At 52.2% G+C, this 19,407-nt stretch overlaps 1 protein-coding gene across 2 annotated transcripts in view; it reads left to right on the top strand.

The window, feature by feature from the left end:
* SPSB1 (splA/ryanodine receptor domain and SOCS box containing 1) overlaps positions 1-19,407 on the top strand; it is a 70,773-nt gene that overhangs the window by 21,774 nt on the left and 29,592 nt on the right. The window contains exon 1 of one of the 2 annotated variants that reach the window (XM_065935812.1): positions 18,479-18,618. The exons of the other annotated variant lie outside the window; for it this stretch is intronic. The gene's annotated coding sequence lies outside the window, so the exon portion shown is untranslated. Of the gene's footprint in view, positions 1-18,478; positions 18,619-19,407 lie in introns of those variants that run through there. 2 annotated transcript variants of the gene reach the window in all.

Raw genomic sequence — 19,407 nt, 5'->3', positions numbered from 1 at the left:
AATGTGTATATGTCAATCTCTATCTCCCTATTTATTCCTCTCCACCCCTTGAGGATAGCACCCAGGCCCCGGTCCTTCACTATCTCCCCAAGTCTGCTCAGATTTATGTACATTGAGTCAGTAATACCGTCTAACCATCTCATCTTCTGCCACCCCCTTCTTTTGCCTTCAGTCTTTCCTAGAATCAGGGTCTTTTCCAAAGAGTCAGCTCTTCACATCAGGTAGCCAGAGTATTGGATCTTCAGCATCATTCCTTCCAGTAAATATTCAGGGTTGATTTCCTTTAAGATTGACTGGTTTGGTCTCCTTGCAGTCCAAGGGACTCTCGAGAGTCTTCTCCAGTATCACAATTCGAAAGCATCAATTCTCTGGCGCTCAGCCTTCTTTATGGTCTCCGGGAGGTAGTTAAGGACAGAGAAACCTGGTGTGCTGCAGTCCTTGGGGTTGCAAAGAGTCAGACACAACTGAGTGACTGAACAGCAACAAACAACCCCTTGAGTGGCTCTTTATTAAAGACCCGAACCTCTGGGTCTAACCTCAGGCTTAGACCCTGGTGCCTAGGCTCCTGCTTCTTTGTCTTGGACCCATCCCTGTAGCTTATCTTGAGCGACCGCTCCGAATGTCCCAGGCGCTGGGGTGCGTGTGCGTCATCTACCCCTCAAGCCATCCGGGTGAGACAGAGGGTTATTGTCCTCATGTCACAGCTGGAGAAACTGAGGCCCAGAAGGTCTCAGGTCAGAGATGGGATTTGAAATCTGGGTTGGCAGCTCCCAAGTCCTTGCCTGTCTCTCACTTTCAGAAGTTGTCAACCTATACTCATTTGTTATTTTCCCCCAGTTTGTACCATGCCTTGACTTTTTGGCAAGTGGGATGTCAAAGCCCTGACTTGATGACTGAGACGGGGCATCTGTGAGTAAGACCCAGGGTGGCAACTGTTTCTCAGAACTTCATGAGAAGTGGAATAATTCCTGGGGAGAGAGGTACTTATGGGCTCCTGGGCCGAATTCTAGAGAGGCCAGGACCGCCTCTGGTTTCCCTGAGGGTGAACTTGGGCAGAGTCATTCAGAGGGTCAAGAGAGCCAGTGTGGCTAGGTCCGGTCATCTGGTCCAGCCATGCCGGTGGTCAGTGGGAGGCCGAGGTGCGGCGGTGGGAGGCCCCCGTGTGGAGGGGAGGGGAGCGCCGCGTTGGACCTTCAGACACCTCCAGCCCTCCCCCAGCCCCCTGTCCTTTGTTGTCTGGCCGCGTCAGACGTCTGGGTTTGCAGGGAGGTTCCTGAATGGGCCTTGGAAATAGGTCACTCCCTTCCCGTGCCGCAGGCGCTGACCCACATGTGACCTTCCCCGTGGTGACTGTGTCTGGCCATCACTCTTTGATGCTGTCTGTGGAGGGGCAGTGAACGAGTGGGGGCAGGGCGGCCGCCCCTCCCCACTCCGGTGGTGGAGGACTTTGCCGCCCAGCACCAGCGCCCGCCGGATGCGCCTGCCGGATGAGCCGGCCAGCGGCCCTCCTTCCCTTGGCCATATCGGAAAGGGGAAATCCAACACTCCCGACCCTCTGTCTGAGCATCCGACCTTTTCCGCTCCATGAGGAGCCCTGGCTGGACCGGCGGCTTTGACTGGATGCCTGCTGAACCGGAGCCGAGGGGGCTGGCGGCTCCACTGGGCCCCTCCTCGGCCCCCAACCCCGCTGCCTGGCTCATGCACGCATGTGCGTTCTGCAAAGTTGCTGGGGTTTTTCCGTCTCTCCCCCTGGCTGGCCTGGGGAACTGTCCCTCAGAGATCGTGGTGGGTCTCAGATGAGCTTGCTGTGTGGCCCCGGGCACACAGTTGCCCCGAAGATTAGCACTTCGACAATGACCAGTGTCCGGAGTCAGTACTGGACAGCACTTCCCCTCACCTGGGCCTGGAACCCTGTCTGCCACAGAGGCCTTAATTTGGGCTTAATTTTTCGGCTTCATGGAACCCAGATGTGCCCGTCGCAGAGACAGGAGAACACCAGGTTCATCACCCTCCAAGGAGACGGTGTCTTTCTCACACCGGGCTGCCCTGGTTCGCTGGCACCAGATTCCTGGAAAGTGGCCTCTGCTGATCCTTAAGGCCTCTTGGGCATCAGCGAGACAGTAGACGCTGCCCACACCATTGACACCCCGATGCTGGGGCCCCCTGGTGACAAGCCGTACCTGTCTGCTGTGATGCTCGCACCCCTCAGGGGTCGGCTGTCAGGTCTCGGAATCACAGGATCTCAAAAGCAGGGTCCTGGTGCGGGGCCTCTTCCCTCCCTCCTCTCGGATCCTTCCTCCTCTCGGATCCTTCCTCCCTGAGGCCAGTGGGAAATTCAGGAAATTCTTTCCTGCAGGAAGGAAGAATCAGGATACAGACCCAAAGAGGGGATGATGTGCAGGCTTGATGTACCATCTCCCCTTGGCTGCCTGAATCGCTCCTCGGGGTAGCCTGGTTGCTCCGTTCTATCACAGTCCCTAGGTTTTTCTCCTAGGTTTTTTAGGCCGTGTGATTTTTGTGTGCCAAAGCAGGGGACTGGATCCCTGCTGGGTAATCACATGTTCATGCTTTTCCGAGCTAGTTGGCGCATCTGATGCAGCTGGAACGGGCTCCAGATGGACCATGCTGTGCCGTGGACCCACTGCACCCACAGCACCAGCACATTGTGGGGCTCTTTCCAGTTCCCGGCATTGGTGAACTGTGGCCTGATTAGCTTCATCGCATTTGCCAGCCTCCTCTGTGGCAGGTTCCACTGCGATTCTGTGGCTCAGGAGGTCCTCCGGGAGGTTTCAGGGGGGAACGGCCCTTGCTGTCTTCCGTGGTGTGTCTAGATGCCCGGCCTTGGAAGAGCTTGGACCCTGGACACTGTGTACCCAGCAAGGAGGCCAGCCCGGCTGGGGATGGGCAAAGTCAAGACAAAGGCCCAGTTGTGCCCTCGGAGAAAACCCAAACCTGGGTTTCCCTGCGGCCGAAACTGCCAGTGCCCGGCCCACCTCATTCCCATAAAGGGAACTTTGTGTGTGGCTCCCGGCGGTGGAGGCAGCCAGCATCGCCCGGCGCCCAGACGCTCCTTGGGAATGGGCGTGACCACCTCGGAGCCACAAGTCGCCGGGTTGATAACTCCTGTGACCCTTGACCTCTTAGAGCTGACACTGGGCCAGACGATATCCAGACAGTCGTGTTGGGGACAACGAGTCTGTTCTCCGTGTCTGCAGGCCAGCCTTGTTGGGATCAGACCAGACACATTCTTTCTTGGAAGACCGAGTGGGTGGGGGGCTGCCGGGACAGGACTATGATAGGAGGCACCTCATGAGCCAGTCTGTGCCAGTGGGTGGCAGGGGGCCGCGGGAGCCCCGTCTAGAAGCCAGCTCCGCCCCTGCCCCCCACCGGCTGCTGCCCCCTGAATAGAGGGCTTGTGTAGACACTTGACGCTGGGGCCCCAGGGCTCTGGGTGGAGTATGTGGCCAAACTGCTGCTGCTGCTCCTGGGATTTCCAGGAAAGAGCAGCCAGTGCAGGAGAGAAGTGGTCCAGGCTGTGTCTCTGGGTACCAGTCGGCCAGGCACACTAAGGATGGTTTGGGCTGTGTAGGAGTGTGGGCTATTGGGGCATTTGGGAACTGAGTTCTCAAGAAATGAGGGGTCTGCACATCAGTTGTGGGGAGGTTCCAGAGCAGATCGAGGGCAGACATATGGATGCCTGACCCTCTTTAAGAAACTGGTGAAGGACAGGGAAGCCTGGTGTGTTGCAGTCCATGGGGTCGCAAAGAGTCAGACACGACTGGACAGCTGAACAGCGCACATGAGAGTTCGAGCCTTTCCTTGAGGGGGCTCTGTGCCCAGTACATAGTGGGCACTTGGTAACCTTGCTGAGGTGACCTGTATGTCTAGTGGATGCCCCCCAGATGGTTTTAATCTGGGAAGCCGCACAATCAAATGAGCATTTGAGAAGGCAGAGCCTGGGCCGGGCTGGAGGCTGGTTGGGAGGGGGCGTGCAGCCAGGGCCTTGGGCAGACTCAGGACAGAGCCTGGCCCCCCCACCCCCCACCCCCAGGACTGGGGTGGGGAGCCCCCTCCCACTCCCGCTTCCTTCTGGGGCAGCCTGTCATGCTGGTCCCCATGTGCCTCTCCGTACACGTCCGTCTGGACAAGTTTGGGTGGCGGAGCTGGATCCTATCATTAGCTTTGCCCCCAGCATCCTCTCAGCCCTCTTCTTATCCGGAGAGCTGTTTTGTTCACTTCCCTCTTTTAGCTGTCGGCTAATGTTTGTGGCGGATGAGCAGGGTGTGTTTCTAAAAGCAGCCGGCTGCCCGGTGAGGCCGCCTTTTCACTTGGGTGGCCCGGCTTCCTGGGCTGGCATAAAACTCCCTGCGGTTGAATTTTTTTTGCTCCATAAAAAATCAAGGGAAGATACATTCAGGTCCCCTCATCCGCCCTGACTCATCCCGAGAGCAGAGATGATGCTTCAGGGGGCCTGGGGTCCGTGAGGTCAGCATTACCCACCCATTGCACCCTGCACCCTGCCTGTTCCCACGAGTGTGGCTGGGTCAGCAGCAGCTTTGGAGCGTCTGGTGGAATGCTCTCCATGGGGCTGAATTTGCTCTGCTCTGACTTTGGTTGGTTGGGTCTTTGATGCTCATGAGCTTTCTTGGCTAACGAAGCATCACCGCTCAGTCACCCAAAGTGCCTGTAAGAAAGTCAGTGGGTGGGGTCCAAATGGCCCCCTAAGCAGTGGCTGAGAAGGTGAGATGCCGCATCTCTCCCCTGCGGTCGCTGCCTGCTTCTGGCCTGGTGTTTCCTGCTGGGCGGGCTGGCCTGGGAGGATGGGACTGAGGGCTGGGAGACCCAGCCCTGGAACTGGGGGTTGAGTCTGAGGACCCCAAAGCTGCTGTGCCCACGGGCTCTCCTGCAACTGCAGTGCCCACCTTCCAGAAAGGGGCCACAGGGCAAGGTCACCCTTTGCTCCGCCTGCCCCCACCTCCCCAGCCCCGCAACCAGCCGTCTTCCCTCCCACTCGCCTGGCGGTGGTAACCCCCGGCCGGCTGTTCGGAAGGGGCTTTCCTCTTTACTGCAGTTTAGTCTGCGTTGGTTTAATTTGAAAGACTTGTTGCCTCTGAGTCAAAACATAAAAATCCCCTTGGATGCGCTGTGGTGTTCACTGCCTTGGGAGCCCCTGGCGCCATCTCTGGGGAGGTCCCTAATCCTTCCCTTCCTGCCGCAGCCAGGTGGGCAAGGCTCCTGGGTCCTTAGATCCCAGGCATCCACCTCCCCTCCTCCCACCTCCATGCATCTTCTGGGGCAGACACTCAGGGCTGGGTGTCAGGACGACTCCCCATCCGTATCTGATGTCGCTGGCTGTGGACCAGCCCAGCCCCCTTTGTTGGGAACTCCCTGGCAAACCAGTGATTTGGACTCTGCACGCTCACTGCCGAGGGTCTGGGTTCAAGCCTCGGTTGGGGAACTAAGATCCCTGCATGGCCAAAAACCAAAAAGAGAAACAACAAAAACAGAGAAAACAGCTCCCCTTTGTCCACATGCTAAACATGTAGAGGGTGCCAGGGGACTCCATGAGCTAGCTGCCTCCAGAGTGGCTGTTTCTAAGATGGTCTGCAGGGTTATAGGTAGTAGCTTTGTTTTTACTTTTATCTCCTCTTGAATATCTGGGGTTTTTTGGTGTGTGTTTCATAATGTATGTCATCTGTTGATACAGAAGTATGTGAGTATAATATGTGCCCAATATATGTCTTTGGGGAGATACCTGCTTAAAAGCTAGCAAATGGGGTACATAACCAAAAACAGGCTGATATATTCTGCTGTAAATGAGCTCTGGTTTGTGAAGGGAGGGGGCATCACGGGTCCAGGGAGGGCTGTGGTGGGGCATGTGTGGGTGCAGGGGACCGAGGGTGTGGCTGTGAGGTGGGCAGACTGCAGGATCTTGGCTCCTTCCTGTTTTTTGGTTACTGTGTGTCATTCAGGTACACATGGAGGCCTGGGCCTGCTGCAACAGGCTGTTGGAGGAGTTTGTGGGAGAAGTTTGGCTCCTGTAGACACCATGATGGACGCCGTTTCTTTTATTTTTTAATTATTTGTTAAAGTTACTAATTCACTTGGCTATACCAGGTGTTATTTGCAGCATGCGGGATCTTCAGTTTTCATTGTGATATATGGGATCTTAAGTTGTGGTGTGCAGGATCTAGTTCTTGACCAGGGATTGAACCCAGACTCTTTGCTTTGGGGGAGCAGCATCTTAGCCACTGGACCACCAGGGAAGTCCCGGTGGACACCACTTCTTAAGATCTACATCAAGGGTTCCCACACTCTTAAGGACCAGAGTGTAAATATTTAGGCCTGTTGGAACTACTTGACTCTGCTGTTACAGCAGGTGAGCGGGAATGCCAGAAGCAATGTGTAAACCAAAGGGAGTGGCTTCGTGCCAATAAAACTTTATTTACAAAACCAGGCAGTGGGCCACATTGGCCCATGGAGTCATTGTTTGTCAAACCCTGGTCTAGATTAAGAGGAGAGACCCAATGGAGGCTCAGAACCAGCCTCAGAACCAGAGATTACCCACCAAAAAGCACGCCTCTGACCTTGCTCCACTGGACCCACCCTCAGGGGACTTGGGGGCAGGGTGTGGCCCAGCAGAGAGTCAGTGGAGCAGTAAGCAGCCCCTAACATCCCACTGGAGAGCACTCAACTGGCAGCACGCTTTCACACCTTCTTTAGAGCCAGAGAAGTGTGGCCTTGGGAGGAGGCAGAGCCCTGCTCATCCTAGAATCAAGAAGCAGCAGAGCTAAGAGAGATTTGGAGGCCCTCCAAGCTGGAGTCCTTAGGAATGTGGAGGGGAAAAGTGTGGAAAGAACACCCCCTTCTCTTCCAGGGTGAGAACCACTAGAGTTGAAACCTGCCAAGCTGGACTTCGCCTGCAGGACTTCTCAGAGCCTTGAAGATGCTGATGGGTTCTCTGACTCTCTTGGAGGGAATATAATATTTCCCCAAACTTAGAAACAATTTTTTAGGATCTGTCCAGATCACTTTAGGGAAGAGCTGCTCTCCTTCAACCCTCTGTTTTATAGACCTAATGGAAACCTAATGCCCAGAGAGGCTGAATGTCTTCCTCAAGGTGACATAGGAGGCTGGTGACAGTGTTGATGGGTGCTGGCTTCCTGCTCAGCCACCTTCTTCCTGGCGTGGCCTTGCTCTGACCCGAAGTCACAGGTATGGGTGTCCCAGGTTGTGCTTCTGGCCACAAGAAGATGACTTTGTCCCAAGGATGCACTGTATTCTTCCATCCGAAGCCCGCTTTGTCTCTGGGTTTCTTAACCTTGCACTGTTGACTTTATGGGCAGGTTCGTTTTGTGGCAGGCCTCCACCCATGAGATGTCACCCCAGCTGTGACCACGAAAAATGTCCCCAGACCTGGCCAAATGTCCCCTGGGGGTAAAACCACTCTGGTTAAGATGCACTGAACCAACACGTGTGAAGCCTACACTTGCTGGAGTTGTTGATAAATGGTAGAGAGATTTGTGGGAGTGCAGGAGAGTTTTCAGGGCTGGGGTGGGGGTGGTGGGGGTGGATGGGGCAGTGAGGGAAGCATCCCAGGCAAATTGCTGGAAGAGTCCTGAATGTGTAAAGCAAGATGAGGGAACGAGAGGTGGTTCTGTTCTGCATTAGGGTCAGGTGAAGACAAAGGTGAGATCCCAAATGGACGGAGGGTGTGTGCCCTATGGTCAGAGGACTTCACTGCAGCGCTGGAGGGAAATGACCCTGCACGCAGCGAGTATTCTGGAAAGGTGATGAGGATGGTGGAGGGGACAGATGAGGGGGTGCAAAAGACAGTGGGCTGGAGATTGTTTCAGGAGGTGAGCCTAACAAACAGTCGGAAGTCAGCTGGAGTCCAGGAGACCTCTTGGACCTCGGCCTTGGAGGACAATGGGCTTGGGTGCAAATGTGTGTGATGGGAGGTGTGGAGAACATTCTGTGGGTAGTATCACCTACAGCCTTTATTCTCAAAACTTTGATGTTCTGAAGCTTTTAGAGTTTTCTTTTTTTCTGGGCCTGATGCCTTAGAGTCCAGGGAGGAAAATTGACCCAGATGACAGACAGCTGGTTCAGAATAGTCTGGGGACAGGTATGCAGAGAGGAGAAACCTGACAGGCTGAGTGGGTCTTGAACCACCATTTGGGGTACACAAGGCATCCTATCTCAGTAAAGGTTTTAATCAGCTCCTGGGTATCTGCATTAGGGCGTCAGTCACACAGGGAGGGCTTGTTTCAAAGCCTAACAGGACGGACTTCCCTGGTGATCAAGCTAAGACTCTGCCCTCCCAAGGCAGGGGGCCTGCATTCGATCCCTGGTCACAGAACTAGAGCCCACATGCCACAACTAAGACCTGGTGCAGCCAGATTTTTTTTTTAAAAAAAAGGTCTAATGAGCTTATGGAAAGGGAAGGGACTATGCCCATGGACACAGGTGTTTAAGGTGATGGAGAATATGCAGAGAGCTCTGGAGGGTCTGCTTGGTTCTGTAGTGACATCCTTCCAGGTGAGTGGGCGGTGTGGAGTAGCATGAACACGTGTGTGAGCCAAACTGGGGAAAGGGAACAGCTGGAGGAATGAGGGAATGTTCCTAGAGAAAGCAGTTCTGTGGCAAAGTGGGCTGAGGTCAGTGTGGGAGCAGACTTTGGTGCCCGTCTCAGATGTTTGTCCTTGTGATGATGGGTGGTCTAAGCAGAGTGCTAGAGACAAGGTGACTGAAACAGCAGACAGTTCTGGAGGCTGAGAAGTCCAAGGTCAGGGAGCTGGTAGCGCTGGTGTCTGGTGAGAGCCGTCTTCCTGGTTTGCAGACAGCTGTCTTGTGTGCTCATGTGGCAGAGAAGAAGATCATCCCTCTCCTGTTTCTTTCATAAAGGCACTAATTATATTCACGAGGACTCCACCCTCATGATCTAATCACCTCTCAGAGAACCAACTCCTAAAACCATCACTTTAGGGGTTAGGGTTTCTACATATGAGTTTTGGGAGGACACATTTAGTCCATAACATCTTTTTTTTTCTTCTTTATTCCTTTTTAATTTAAATTGAAGTATAATTGATTTACAATGTTGTGTTAGTTTTGAGGTGTAGAACAAAGTGACTCAGATATAGCCATATATCTGAAAGAACACATCTGTTCTTTCCTAGGGCTTCTTAGGTGTTGCTAGTGGTAAAGAATCTGCCTGCCAATACAGGAAATGCAGGTTTGATCCCTGGGTTGGGAAGATCCCCTGGAGTAAAAAATGGCAACCCACTACAGTATTCTTGCCTGGAAAATTCCATGAACAGAGGAGCCTGGCGGGCTACATACAGTCCATGGGATCCCAAAGAGTTGGACACGACTGAGCACACACACACACACACACACACGTTCATTCTTTCTTGAATTCTTTTCCATTATAGGTCATTACAAAATGTTGAGTATAGTTCCCTGTGCTATAAATAGGTCTTTGTTTATTTATTTTGTATAGTATTGTGTATCTGTTGATCCACACTCCTAATTTTCCCCCAACTCTTGGTAACCATAAATTTGTGTTCTATGTCTGTGAATCTGTTTCTGTTTTGTAAATAAGTTCACTTGTATCATTTTTTAAGATCCCACATATAAGTGATATCATATGATATTTATCTCTGACTTTCTTCACTTAGTATAATCTCTAGGTTCATCTGTGTTGCTAAAAATGGCTTTATTTCATTCTTTTTATGGCTGAGTAATGTTCCATTGGAGAACAATGTTCCATTGGAGAAGGAAATGGCAACCCACTCCAGTATTCTTGCCTGGAGAATCCCAGGGACTGAGGAGCCTGGTGGGCTGCCATCTATGGGGTCGCACAGAGTCGGACATGACTGAAGCAACTTAACTTAGCAATGTTCCATTGTGTTTATGTACCACATTTTCTTCAGCTATTCCTCTGTCAATGGACATTTAAGTTGTTTCCTTGTCATAACTATTGTGAATAATACTGCTGTGAACATTGGGTTGCATGTATCTTTTCAAGTCATGCTCTAGCATGACATCTTAACCATTTTTATGTGTATAGGTCAGTAGTGTTAAGTACATTCACAGTGTTGGGCAATTATCACCAGCATCCAGCTCCCTAACTCTTTTCATCTTGCAAAATTGAAACTGTCTCCATTAAAGAAACAAACAACTCCCTATGTCCCGCTCACCCAGCCTTTGTCATCTGCCATCCTACTTCCTGTCTCTATGCATTTGAGGTATTCTTGTTACCTCATGCAAGTGGAATCACACAGTATATGCCTTTTTGTGACTGGCTTACTTCACTTATCATAATGTTCTCAAGGTTCATCCATGTTGTAGCCTGTGATAGGAATTCCTCCCTTTTTAAGGTCAAATGGATCTGCATGTTTATCCAGTCATCAGTTGATGGACACTTGTGTTGCTTCCACCTTTTGCCTATTGTGAATAATGCTGCTGTGAATATCTAGGTGTACGATATCTGTTTGAGACCTTGCTTTCAATTCTTTTGGGTCTATACCCAGAAATGAAATGTGGTCATTCTGTTTTTAGAACCTCCATACTGTTTTCCATAGTGGCTGCACTGCTTTACGTCCCCACCGATAGTACACAAGGGTTCCCGTTTCTCCACATCCTTGCCAACATCTGTTCTTTTCTAATTCTTTTAACCTAAACATTTTAACCTAAACCTTTTATGGAAGGGCAAGACATCCTGAGTAGCTCCATACCTTCCTTCCTGCCCAGGCATATATGTATGTGTCTTTGGGGACACCATTATTTGTGTTTTTAAAAAATATTTGGCTACACCAGGTCTTAGTTAGGGCATGCGGGATCTTTAGTTGTAGCATGCAAATTCTTAGTTGCAGCATGTGGGATCTAATTCCCTGACCAGGTATCGAATCCAGGCTCCCTGCATTGGGAGCACGGAGTCTTAGCCACTGGACCATCAGAAAATCAGGGGACACCACTGATTAAAATGGGCTTTCCTTTCATAGTCTACCCTGTTCTCACTGAATGCATGTGGAGATGCCCCCAGGCTTCGGTGTGGTTGTACCTTGTTCTTTTAATTTCTGTGTGATGCATGGTTCATGGTATAGATGTGACAGAGTTGTCCACCTGCCACCTGATCAGTTGAACATGATGGCGACACTTAATTTGGACTGGCAGAAAATGGCAGTGCCTCTGTAATAAGCACTTGTGTGGATACCCTCTGTCCAGGTGCTTTTATTCTTGTGGCCCACGCTCCAGGAGCAGCATTGCTGGCTCAGTCCTCAGTTGATTTCCCCAAAGCTGCGAGGTTCAGAGTCCATTGGTGCACATTGGTGCACAACTTCCTCCCCTACCCATTGGTAGTAGATGCCATCCCTCTGCTGACTGTGTAGAAATCTGGGGCAGTGGGTGCAAGGTGATGGATCACTTATTAGTACTTAATTTTTTGTTTCCCTGTTTACCAGACAGGTCAGGTGTTTTTTTCGTATAAGCTTATCACTTACATTTAATTTTTGTTCCTGAGTGGCTTCATCAGGTCCTCCGGCCATTTGACCATTATGCAGTAAAAGGACCAGAAGCAAATGTGACAAGCTGTTGACAGTGGTTCATTTTAGGTGCTGAAAATGTGTGTCTCTCTTGTACATGTTTGAGTTACATATTTTCAAAATGAAAAAAAAGAGACATATCTAAATGAGAGTGTTTCAGGAAGATCCGACGGGGTCAGAGAGGTGTTGTGGGCAAGGAGACCAATTTTGAAGACTCCTACACTAACTTTGCAGGTAATGATGACTTGAACCGTGAGAGTCGGGGACAGATTTGGGCAACTCTGGGGGGTGGGATTTCTACCATTTGATGATAATGTGGAAAGCCAAGAAGAGGAGGAATCCAGGAAGATGAGGGGTTTGAATCTGGGTGACTGATCAGGAGAAGGAGGACAGAACTTGGCAGAGATGCAGAGGCTGGGAAGGGGCCACGTTTGAGTCTGGGAGGGAGCTGTGTGGGATGCAGGGCAGGGTTGCCGTAAGAGTCATGCTGTTCAATGATGCGGTCACCATAAGGGTGATGTGTCAATTTCAAGGGGAGATGCTCCCTGGAACCGTGAGAGCTGAGGAGCCCACAGAGAGAGGAACATCTGTGATTAAGGAAAGGAGGAAAAACTGGTGAAGGAGCTGGGTGGGAGCCTTGCAGAACAGGGAGCACACTGTCACAGAAACGAATATTTCAGGGTCAAGGTCACAGTCAGGGTTTTCAAGTGCAGTTGGAAGGTAGATGCTTTTTCAGGCCGTTCAATGTATTGATCAGGAGGCCCTAATGTGGAAGTGCATGTTCCCTGAAGTGTCTGGGGCCTGAAGTCAGCTTGCAGGTTTCTGCAGCCTGAGTGCACAGAGGTGACCGAGGTCACAGGAAGTGTGGGTGGCTGCAGGAGAAGAACCCTGGCACCCAGCTCTGCGGCATTCTGGTTTGGTTTCAACGGTGCTTCACCCGTGAATGTGGACTGAGCCGCCCTTGGGGGCCGGCTGGGCACCTGCCACCCCAGGTGTCCCAGCTTCTGATGTCACCAGAGGCTGCCTTCCTCTTGAGAATCTCAAGTATCTCCGTGTGTGCTAGTCAGTGTCTGTTCCCGAGCAGCCTCAAGGGACCAAGGGAGACATGAGTCATTTCCTGGATGGCAACCTGTCCCAGCTTCTTACCATTTGAGGCCTGGCCTTTCATAAATGGATCTTCCTTTTTAAGTCCAACTCTGTTTCCCGCCAGTGCTGCCTCCTGATGAGGTTTGTGAAGCACCTGCAATGAGAAACAGCATATGAGCACCCCCATGGGTATTCAAGTCCTCATTCCAAATGAAAAATAAGAGAGATTGGCCAGGGGCTTCTAAGGAACCCATTAGCCAAGTAAATGGTGACATTCTGTCTCTGCAGACTTTCCAGCATGACTCCTGGGCCAACAGCTCTATGTGTGGACAGCTTTGGCCATCGGTTGACTTAGAGATGCTGATGAGGTGGGTCCAGGGGTGGTGGTCAAACACCTTAGCTTTGTCCAGCATTTGTTCCCGTAGCATCAGAATAGAGGGACCCACTCCCCTTTTCATCACTTTTTGTGTCTCGCATTTTTTTCCTTCCTTATTTTCATATAAAATGAAGCACTTTTTAGATTGTGGTAGAGTGTACATAAAATTTATCATTTTAACCATTTTTAGATTTTTGTTTGTTTGTAGATTTTTTAAAATTGAAGGATGATTGCTTTATAATCTTGGTTTGATTTCTGCCATACATCAACATGAATCAACCATAGGTATATATGTGTCCCTCCCTCTCAAACCTCCTTCTCACCTCTCACCCTTTCCCACCCCTCTAGGTTGTTACAGAGCCGCGGTTTGAGTTCCCTGAGTCATATGGCAAGTTCCCATTGGCTATCTATTTTACATATGGTAGTGTATATGCTTCTATGCTTCCCTCATAGCTCAGTGGGTAAAGAATCTCCAATGCAGGAGACCCGGCTTCAATCCCTGGGTTGGGAAGATCCCCTAGAGAAGGAAGTAGCAATCCACTCCAGTATTCTTCCTAGAGAATCCCATGGACAGAGGAGCCTGGCAGGCTCCTGGGGTTGCAAGAGTCGGACACAACTTAGCGACTAAACCATCACCATGCTTCCACGCTACTCCATTTTAACCATTTTTAAAAGTACACCACTTGATGGTGGCATTCAGTGCATTGTTGTACAACCATCACCATCATCCACCTTTGCAACTTTTTCATCTTCATGTAATGGGCAACTATGTCCCCATTAAATATTAACACCCCATTCCCTTTTCCCATGGCTCCCACTTTTCCTCCTTCTGTCTATGAATTTGACTACTCTTGATACCTCGTATGAGTAGAATCACACAGTATTTGTCTTTTCTGTAATTGGCTTTTCTTACTTTGTATCATGTCCTCAAGGTACATCCATTTTGCAGTGTGTATCAAAGTTTCCTTCCTTCCTTTCCTTGGCCACCCCTCGAGGTTTGTGAGATCTTAGTTCCCTGTCCAGGGATCAAACTTGCATTCTCTGCATCGCAAAGTAGGATTCTTAACCTTTGGACTACCAGGAAAATGCCCCTTTTGCGCTTTAAAAGAAGTTTATGGTTCTCTGGTTCTGTGGTCAGTGGCTGGAAGATGATCTTCAGAGTTAAGATCTGCTTACCCAAATGTCAGGTAGCAATAAGACCCTGATGCTGGGAAAGATTGAAGGCAGGAGGGGAAGAGGATGACAGAGGATGAGATGGTTGGATGGCATCACTGACTCAATGGACAAGAGTTTGAGCAAACTCAGGGAGATGGTGAAGGACAGGGAAGCCTGGCGTGCTGCAGTCCATGGGGTCGCAAAGAGTCGGACACAACTGAGTGACTGAACAACAACAATAATATTTATAGCCACCACCGAAACCCTGAATACACGTGAAAGGCCAGGTACCCAAAAAAGCAGCCCACACAGTGAAGGCCATGTAAACGTCAGGTATTGTCTGAGCACCTACTATGTTCTGGGAAATTTTTGGCCTATTCAGGTATATTTATTATTCTCTTTGCAGATTAGGTATTTATCATCTCAATTTTTCAGGTGAAAAATTATAGATGCTTTCTCATGATGTTGGTTTAAAGCGGTATCTCTCAGGATGTAAACACACTTCAAGCTTTCTGTTTATGTAAAAGAAATGTTCTAATTCTTTCCTCCTGGTTCTTCACCTACCTCCCCCGAGGTACTTATGAAACATCTGCACCCACAGCTCTTTTTGTTAAGCTGTGCGAGGGTAGCTGCTCTGTGGAAAGAGGGGACGTCACTTCTCTGTTCCCATTATTTTCTGGTTCTATCTGGAAACCCAGGGGGGTGCTGGCTGAACTTAGGAGCAGGCTTTCTTTTTAAAAAAATTAATTAATGGATCTATTTATTTATTTTTGGTTGAGCTGGGTCTTTGTGCTTTGTGGGCTTTTCTCTAGTTGCAGCGAGCGGGGGCTTCTCTAGTTGCAGCGCTCAGTCTTCCTGTGGTGACCTCTTTTGCTGCAAAGCATGGACTCCCCTGGTGCAAGGACTTCAGTTGTTGTGACACATGAGCTCCCGAGCTCTAAAGCACAGGCTCAATAGTTGTGCCAGAAGGACTCAATTGCTCCAAGGCATGTGGGATCTTCCTGGACCAGGGATCAAACCCACGCCCCCTGCATTGGCAGGCGTATTCTTAACCACGGTGTGTGCTTAGTCACTCAGTCTCATGTCCGACTTGTTGCGACCCCATGGACTGTAGCCCACCAGGCTTCTCTGTCCATGGGATTCTCTAGGCAAGAATACTGGAGTGGGTTGCCATGCCCTCCTCAAGGGGCTCTTCCCAACCCACGGATGGAACCCAGGTCTCCCGCATTGCAGGCGGATTCTTTACTGTCTGAGCCACGAGGGAAGCCCAAGAATACTGGAGTGGGTAGCCTATCCCTTCTCCAGGGGATCTCCCCAACCACTGGACCACCAGGGAGGTCCCAGGAGCAGGCTTTCTGATCTGTCGCCTCCCCACCTGGCACGTGTGCCTGAGCCCGGACTCCCTGTCATGACATTCAAGGTCTTTGCCATACAAACTATGTTCCCCCCTCTCTCCCTCTCTCCAGTTACTGCTCAAAATTCCCAAATGCCATTCTAATCTCCTGACCACCCTTTGGGTCCCAAATATACCTCCTCACTTCTGTTTGTGGCGGGGGAAGGGTTCTTTCACGGCAAGGGTCAGGGTGGTGTCTGTCTGCTTCCTCCCTCAGCTCACCCTTGCTATTAAAATCCCAGCCTTGGTCAGAACCCCTCAAAGGGGATGTCCCCGAGAGTCCCACCCCACCTCCACCCCCACCCATCTCAGCAACCCCCGAGGTCGAGCATCCTGCTTCTACTGTAGCTCTCTGAAGACATCATCTCTGCTGGGAGGCAGTGGTTACTAGGCAGTTTGCTGTCCTGTCTCCTCCCCACCACTCCCACCAGGCTCTGCCTTGGGGGACAGTACATCAAATTTACCAAATGGATAGTTAGTGGTAAGAGAAGAGCAGGGTAAGAAGCTCTTTACTTTTTCCTGACGGCTTAAATTTTCCTTCACTATGTGAGGAGGAAGACTACCAAAAATGCCAGTTTGTGGATATTTAAACAGAAAGTGGCACTAAATGACCTCTTCCCCAGCCAACCAGGCTCCCGCTGGGTACGGCAGCCACGTTTGCCATGCCCAGGTCCTCAAGGGAGGCAGGAATGTGTTGAGGGGGGGATGCCAAGTGGGGTTCTGGTATCATAGCCCAGGGATGCTTGGCCCCTTCTCTTCCCTATCTGGGATCAAAGTCAAACCTGGATGTCTAAAAGAAACTTCTCCATCAACTCAAGTGAGAGGTGGAGGGGTCTTTCTGATAGTTTTATCCAGTTGTCCCAGAAATGCTCCATTGCTGTTCTCAGCATCTCAGAGCAACATCTGAGGCTCTAACCCCAGTGTTAACTCCCACCACTCAGCACCCCCTAGAGAACAGCTCTATGCCTCTGGGGCAGGTGAGGGCAGGGACTGGACCCTGCGTCCCTATGAGACAAGCAGAGACTAGGCCGGACGGCAGGGTGACCAGGTACTCACGTGAGCCAGGTCTTTACCTCCAAAGGTGCCGATTTGATTTTTTAAAAAGCGGGGACTCCTCAAGGTGTTCAGCCTGTCTAGGGAAGCTGCCACTGCCGCTGTGACCACTGTCGGTCCCCCTTCCACTTCCAAAGCACAGCCCAGGCTGGTCCTTGCACCTGCAGGAGCCTAGGCTCCCTCCCTGGGGCCATTGGTTGCGCTGGCCAGTGAGGTTGCTGACTTGCTTTAGCTTCAAGACCTCCCTGGTTTGGGGACAGGAAACTGTCTTTGGGAGGGGGCAGGGTGAGACTGGAGGTGGGCAGAGATGCACCCCAACTTCCCACCCTGCCCCCAGCTCATCACTACCCTGCTCCTCTGGTTGCCTTACTGGGGAAGGGTCCCCTCCTGATGGGACCCTGGGCCAACGCCAAGTCTGCTGAAGCTGTGGGGCCTCCACCCTCCTGCTCCCCATTCCTATGCTTCCTTTCCAGCTTCTTTCTCTGCTTTCTCTCTGTCTCTCTGAGTCTCTCTGTCTCTATCTGTCTCTGTCTCTGTCTATATTTCTCTTTCTCTGCTCTCTCTCTGTCTGAGTCTCTTTGTCTGTCTCTACCTCTCGTTTTCTCTCTCTGTCCTTGTCTCTCTGTTTCTCTCTCTGTCTCTGTGTCTCTGTCTCTCCAAATCTCTGTCCCCTAGGAGGTCCGTGAAGCCATTGCGGGCTCTCCTCTCCTAAGACCAGCGTGGCTTCTACAGGATGGGAGAACTGACCAGTGTCCTCTGCAGGGTGGGGTAAGGGAATTCAGGAGGGTGAGACAGGCCCTGTTTGTCTGGGGTTTGGACCTGCCGCCACGTTCCCCATCTGAGGTCAGCCATCTGGCCCCAGAAAGGTGCCGCACCTTCCGCATGAGGGAGCAGGGGGAGAGGGAGGCTTGAGCCCATTGCTTGGAGGACACGGAGGATCTGCAGTGGGGGCGGAGGAAACCTCCTCCTGTACGTGCCCCACCTGGGGGGACCTGGAGATGGGGTTGGGTGTCACTCAGCCCGCCCCCTCTCCACTGGGGGCTCCCCACGGTTTCTCCTTATGGGTCTGGGGTCACAACCAAGACCCCGGGCTCTGGGATGTCTTCTAAGAGGACGTACGTGACTGGCTGTGGGTCCCAGGTCTGCTGACAGGCAACAGTTGGGGATCAGTGCCGGGCTGTACCTGAAGCACCCCCCTCCCTGGGGATAGTCCTTGCGGGTTGGCCGTGGCCCGGGCACCGTCCTGGCTGATGGTCCACCAGCCCCGGCTGGAGCCTGCCAAACGAGCTCTTTACTCTTCGCTGGTGAGTTTCTGTTAGTTTCATGACAAGTTGCTTGGGGACAAGAGAGCTGATTGTTGCTGGAAAGGGACCTCAGAAGGGGGACCAAGCGAGTCTGCCCCTGCAGGCTGGCCAGGGTCCACACCTGCCAGGTGGGGCCCACCTGTCGTCTTGGAACGTACTTTGGGCACTGAAGTGGCCCGCGGCCCACCTGGGACTGTGTGCCCCACTTCCTCTGAGACTCCAGCCTTGCTCTGCCAGGGGTCCCTGCACGGGGTGGAAAGAGGGTCCCTGGCCTCTTGAGGAGGATGCAGCAGCAGCAGGAGGGAGAGAATGGGTTACAAACCAGCTTCCCCTTGGGCCAGCAGCCTCCCTTCTGGAGGGCTTTTAAAAACTGGCCGATTACCTTGTAATTGTTCCCAGCAGTGAGGAGCCAGTCCAGTGTTTGTTTTGCCTTCTGTGTTCTCCCGGCCAGCGGTAACCAAGGGCCGCTTCCCCTTGGTGACGGTGGAGCTCACTCCGGCCAGGGCTGATCCAGCCGGGCGAGGGAGGCCTGGGGACCCGCAGGGCCCGGCCACTGGCAGGGAGGCACCCTGCTCCTAGGGCACCAGCGAGCTGCCTGCACTCCGCTTCCATCTCCCCCGGCCCGGGGATTGAGGGCTTCCCTCCTGGAGCTCCCCCATCCCTGGGCACCGGCCCGAAACATTCCAGAACTCCGTCAATCCTCCGGTAGGTGTCCGGGAGACCGTGAGGCCAATACTTGCAGGCAGGCCGTGTGGGAGTGGGTCGTGGCCAGGATTGTGGACCTGGGCCAGCGTGCTGCTAGGGGCCAGGGATGACCTTCATTCTAGATTCCGGCAGGATCCAGGGTCCTGAGCTAGTTCTGGGGGAGATTTTTGCAGGGAAACAGAGACCTGCTGTGAAACAGCCCGGGTCGTGGAGGCCAGCCAGGGACAGCTCCGTGGCCGAGAGGGCCAGGATTGATCTCGGAGGGCCTGGATTCTGGTCGGGTGGGGTTGTTTGAAGTGAAAGCAAGGGCTGCAGGTGTGGCTGCAAGAAAGCATGAGGCTCTTGGAGGCTGCTGGCTGGCTTGGCTAGTCAGGGAATCTGGGCTATCTGGAGGAGCAGAGAGAGCTGGGGAGCAGAGGAGGGCCTGGGAGAGGTGTTGCCACTGCCTTGGGCTTCCCAAGACCCCGATTGACCGACGACTTCTAGAACGCCTGGGGGCCAAGGAATCCATAGCCTGTTCCGTGCGCCCCCCGCCCTTGTGGGTCTAGCCAGGCTCTGCCCGTGACTGCTGTTAAACTTGTCGGCTTCTAGATTTGGTTTCTTGGGAGTCCATTATGTTTCAGGACTGGCTTCCTGGAACAGGCTGGACAGGCCTCCGTTTTCTTTCTTTCTGATGTGTTTCCTGCCAGCCTTTACCTTGGGGAGGACCCAGGCCACAGCCCCCACCCACCTGGGCACATGGATCACCTGTGATAGGACTGCTCAGAGGCAGTCGGCTGGGGCCAGGCC

This window comes from Muntiacus reevesi, chromosome 5 (assembly GCF_963930625.1).
Source record: "Muntiacus reevesi chromosome 5, mMunRee1.1, whole genome shotgun sequence".
Lineage (NCBI taxonomy): Eukaryota > Metazoa > Chordata > Mammalia > Artiodactyla > Cervidae > Muntiacus > Muntiacus reevesi.
This window is presented reverse-complemented; position numbering and strand designations above follow the sequence as displayed.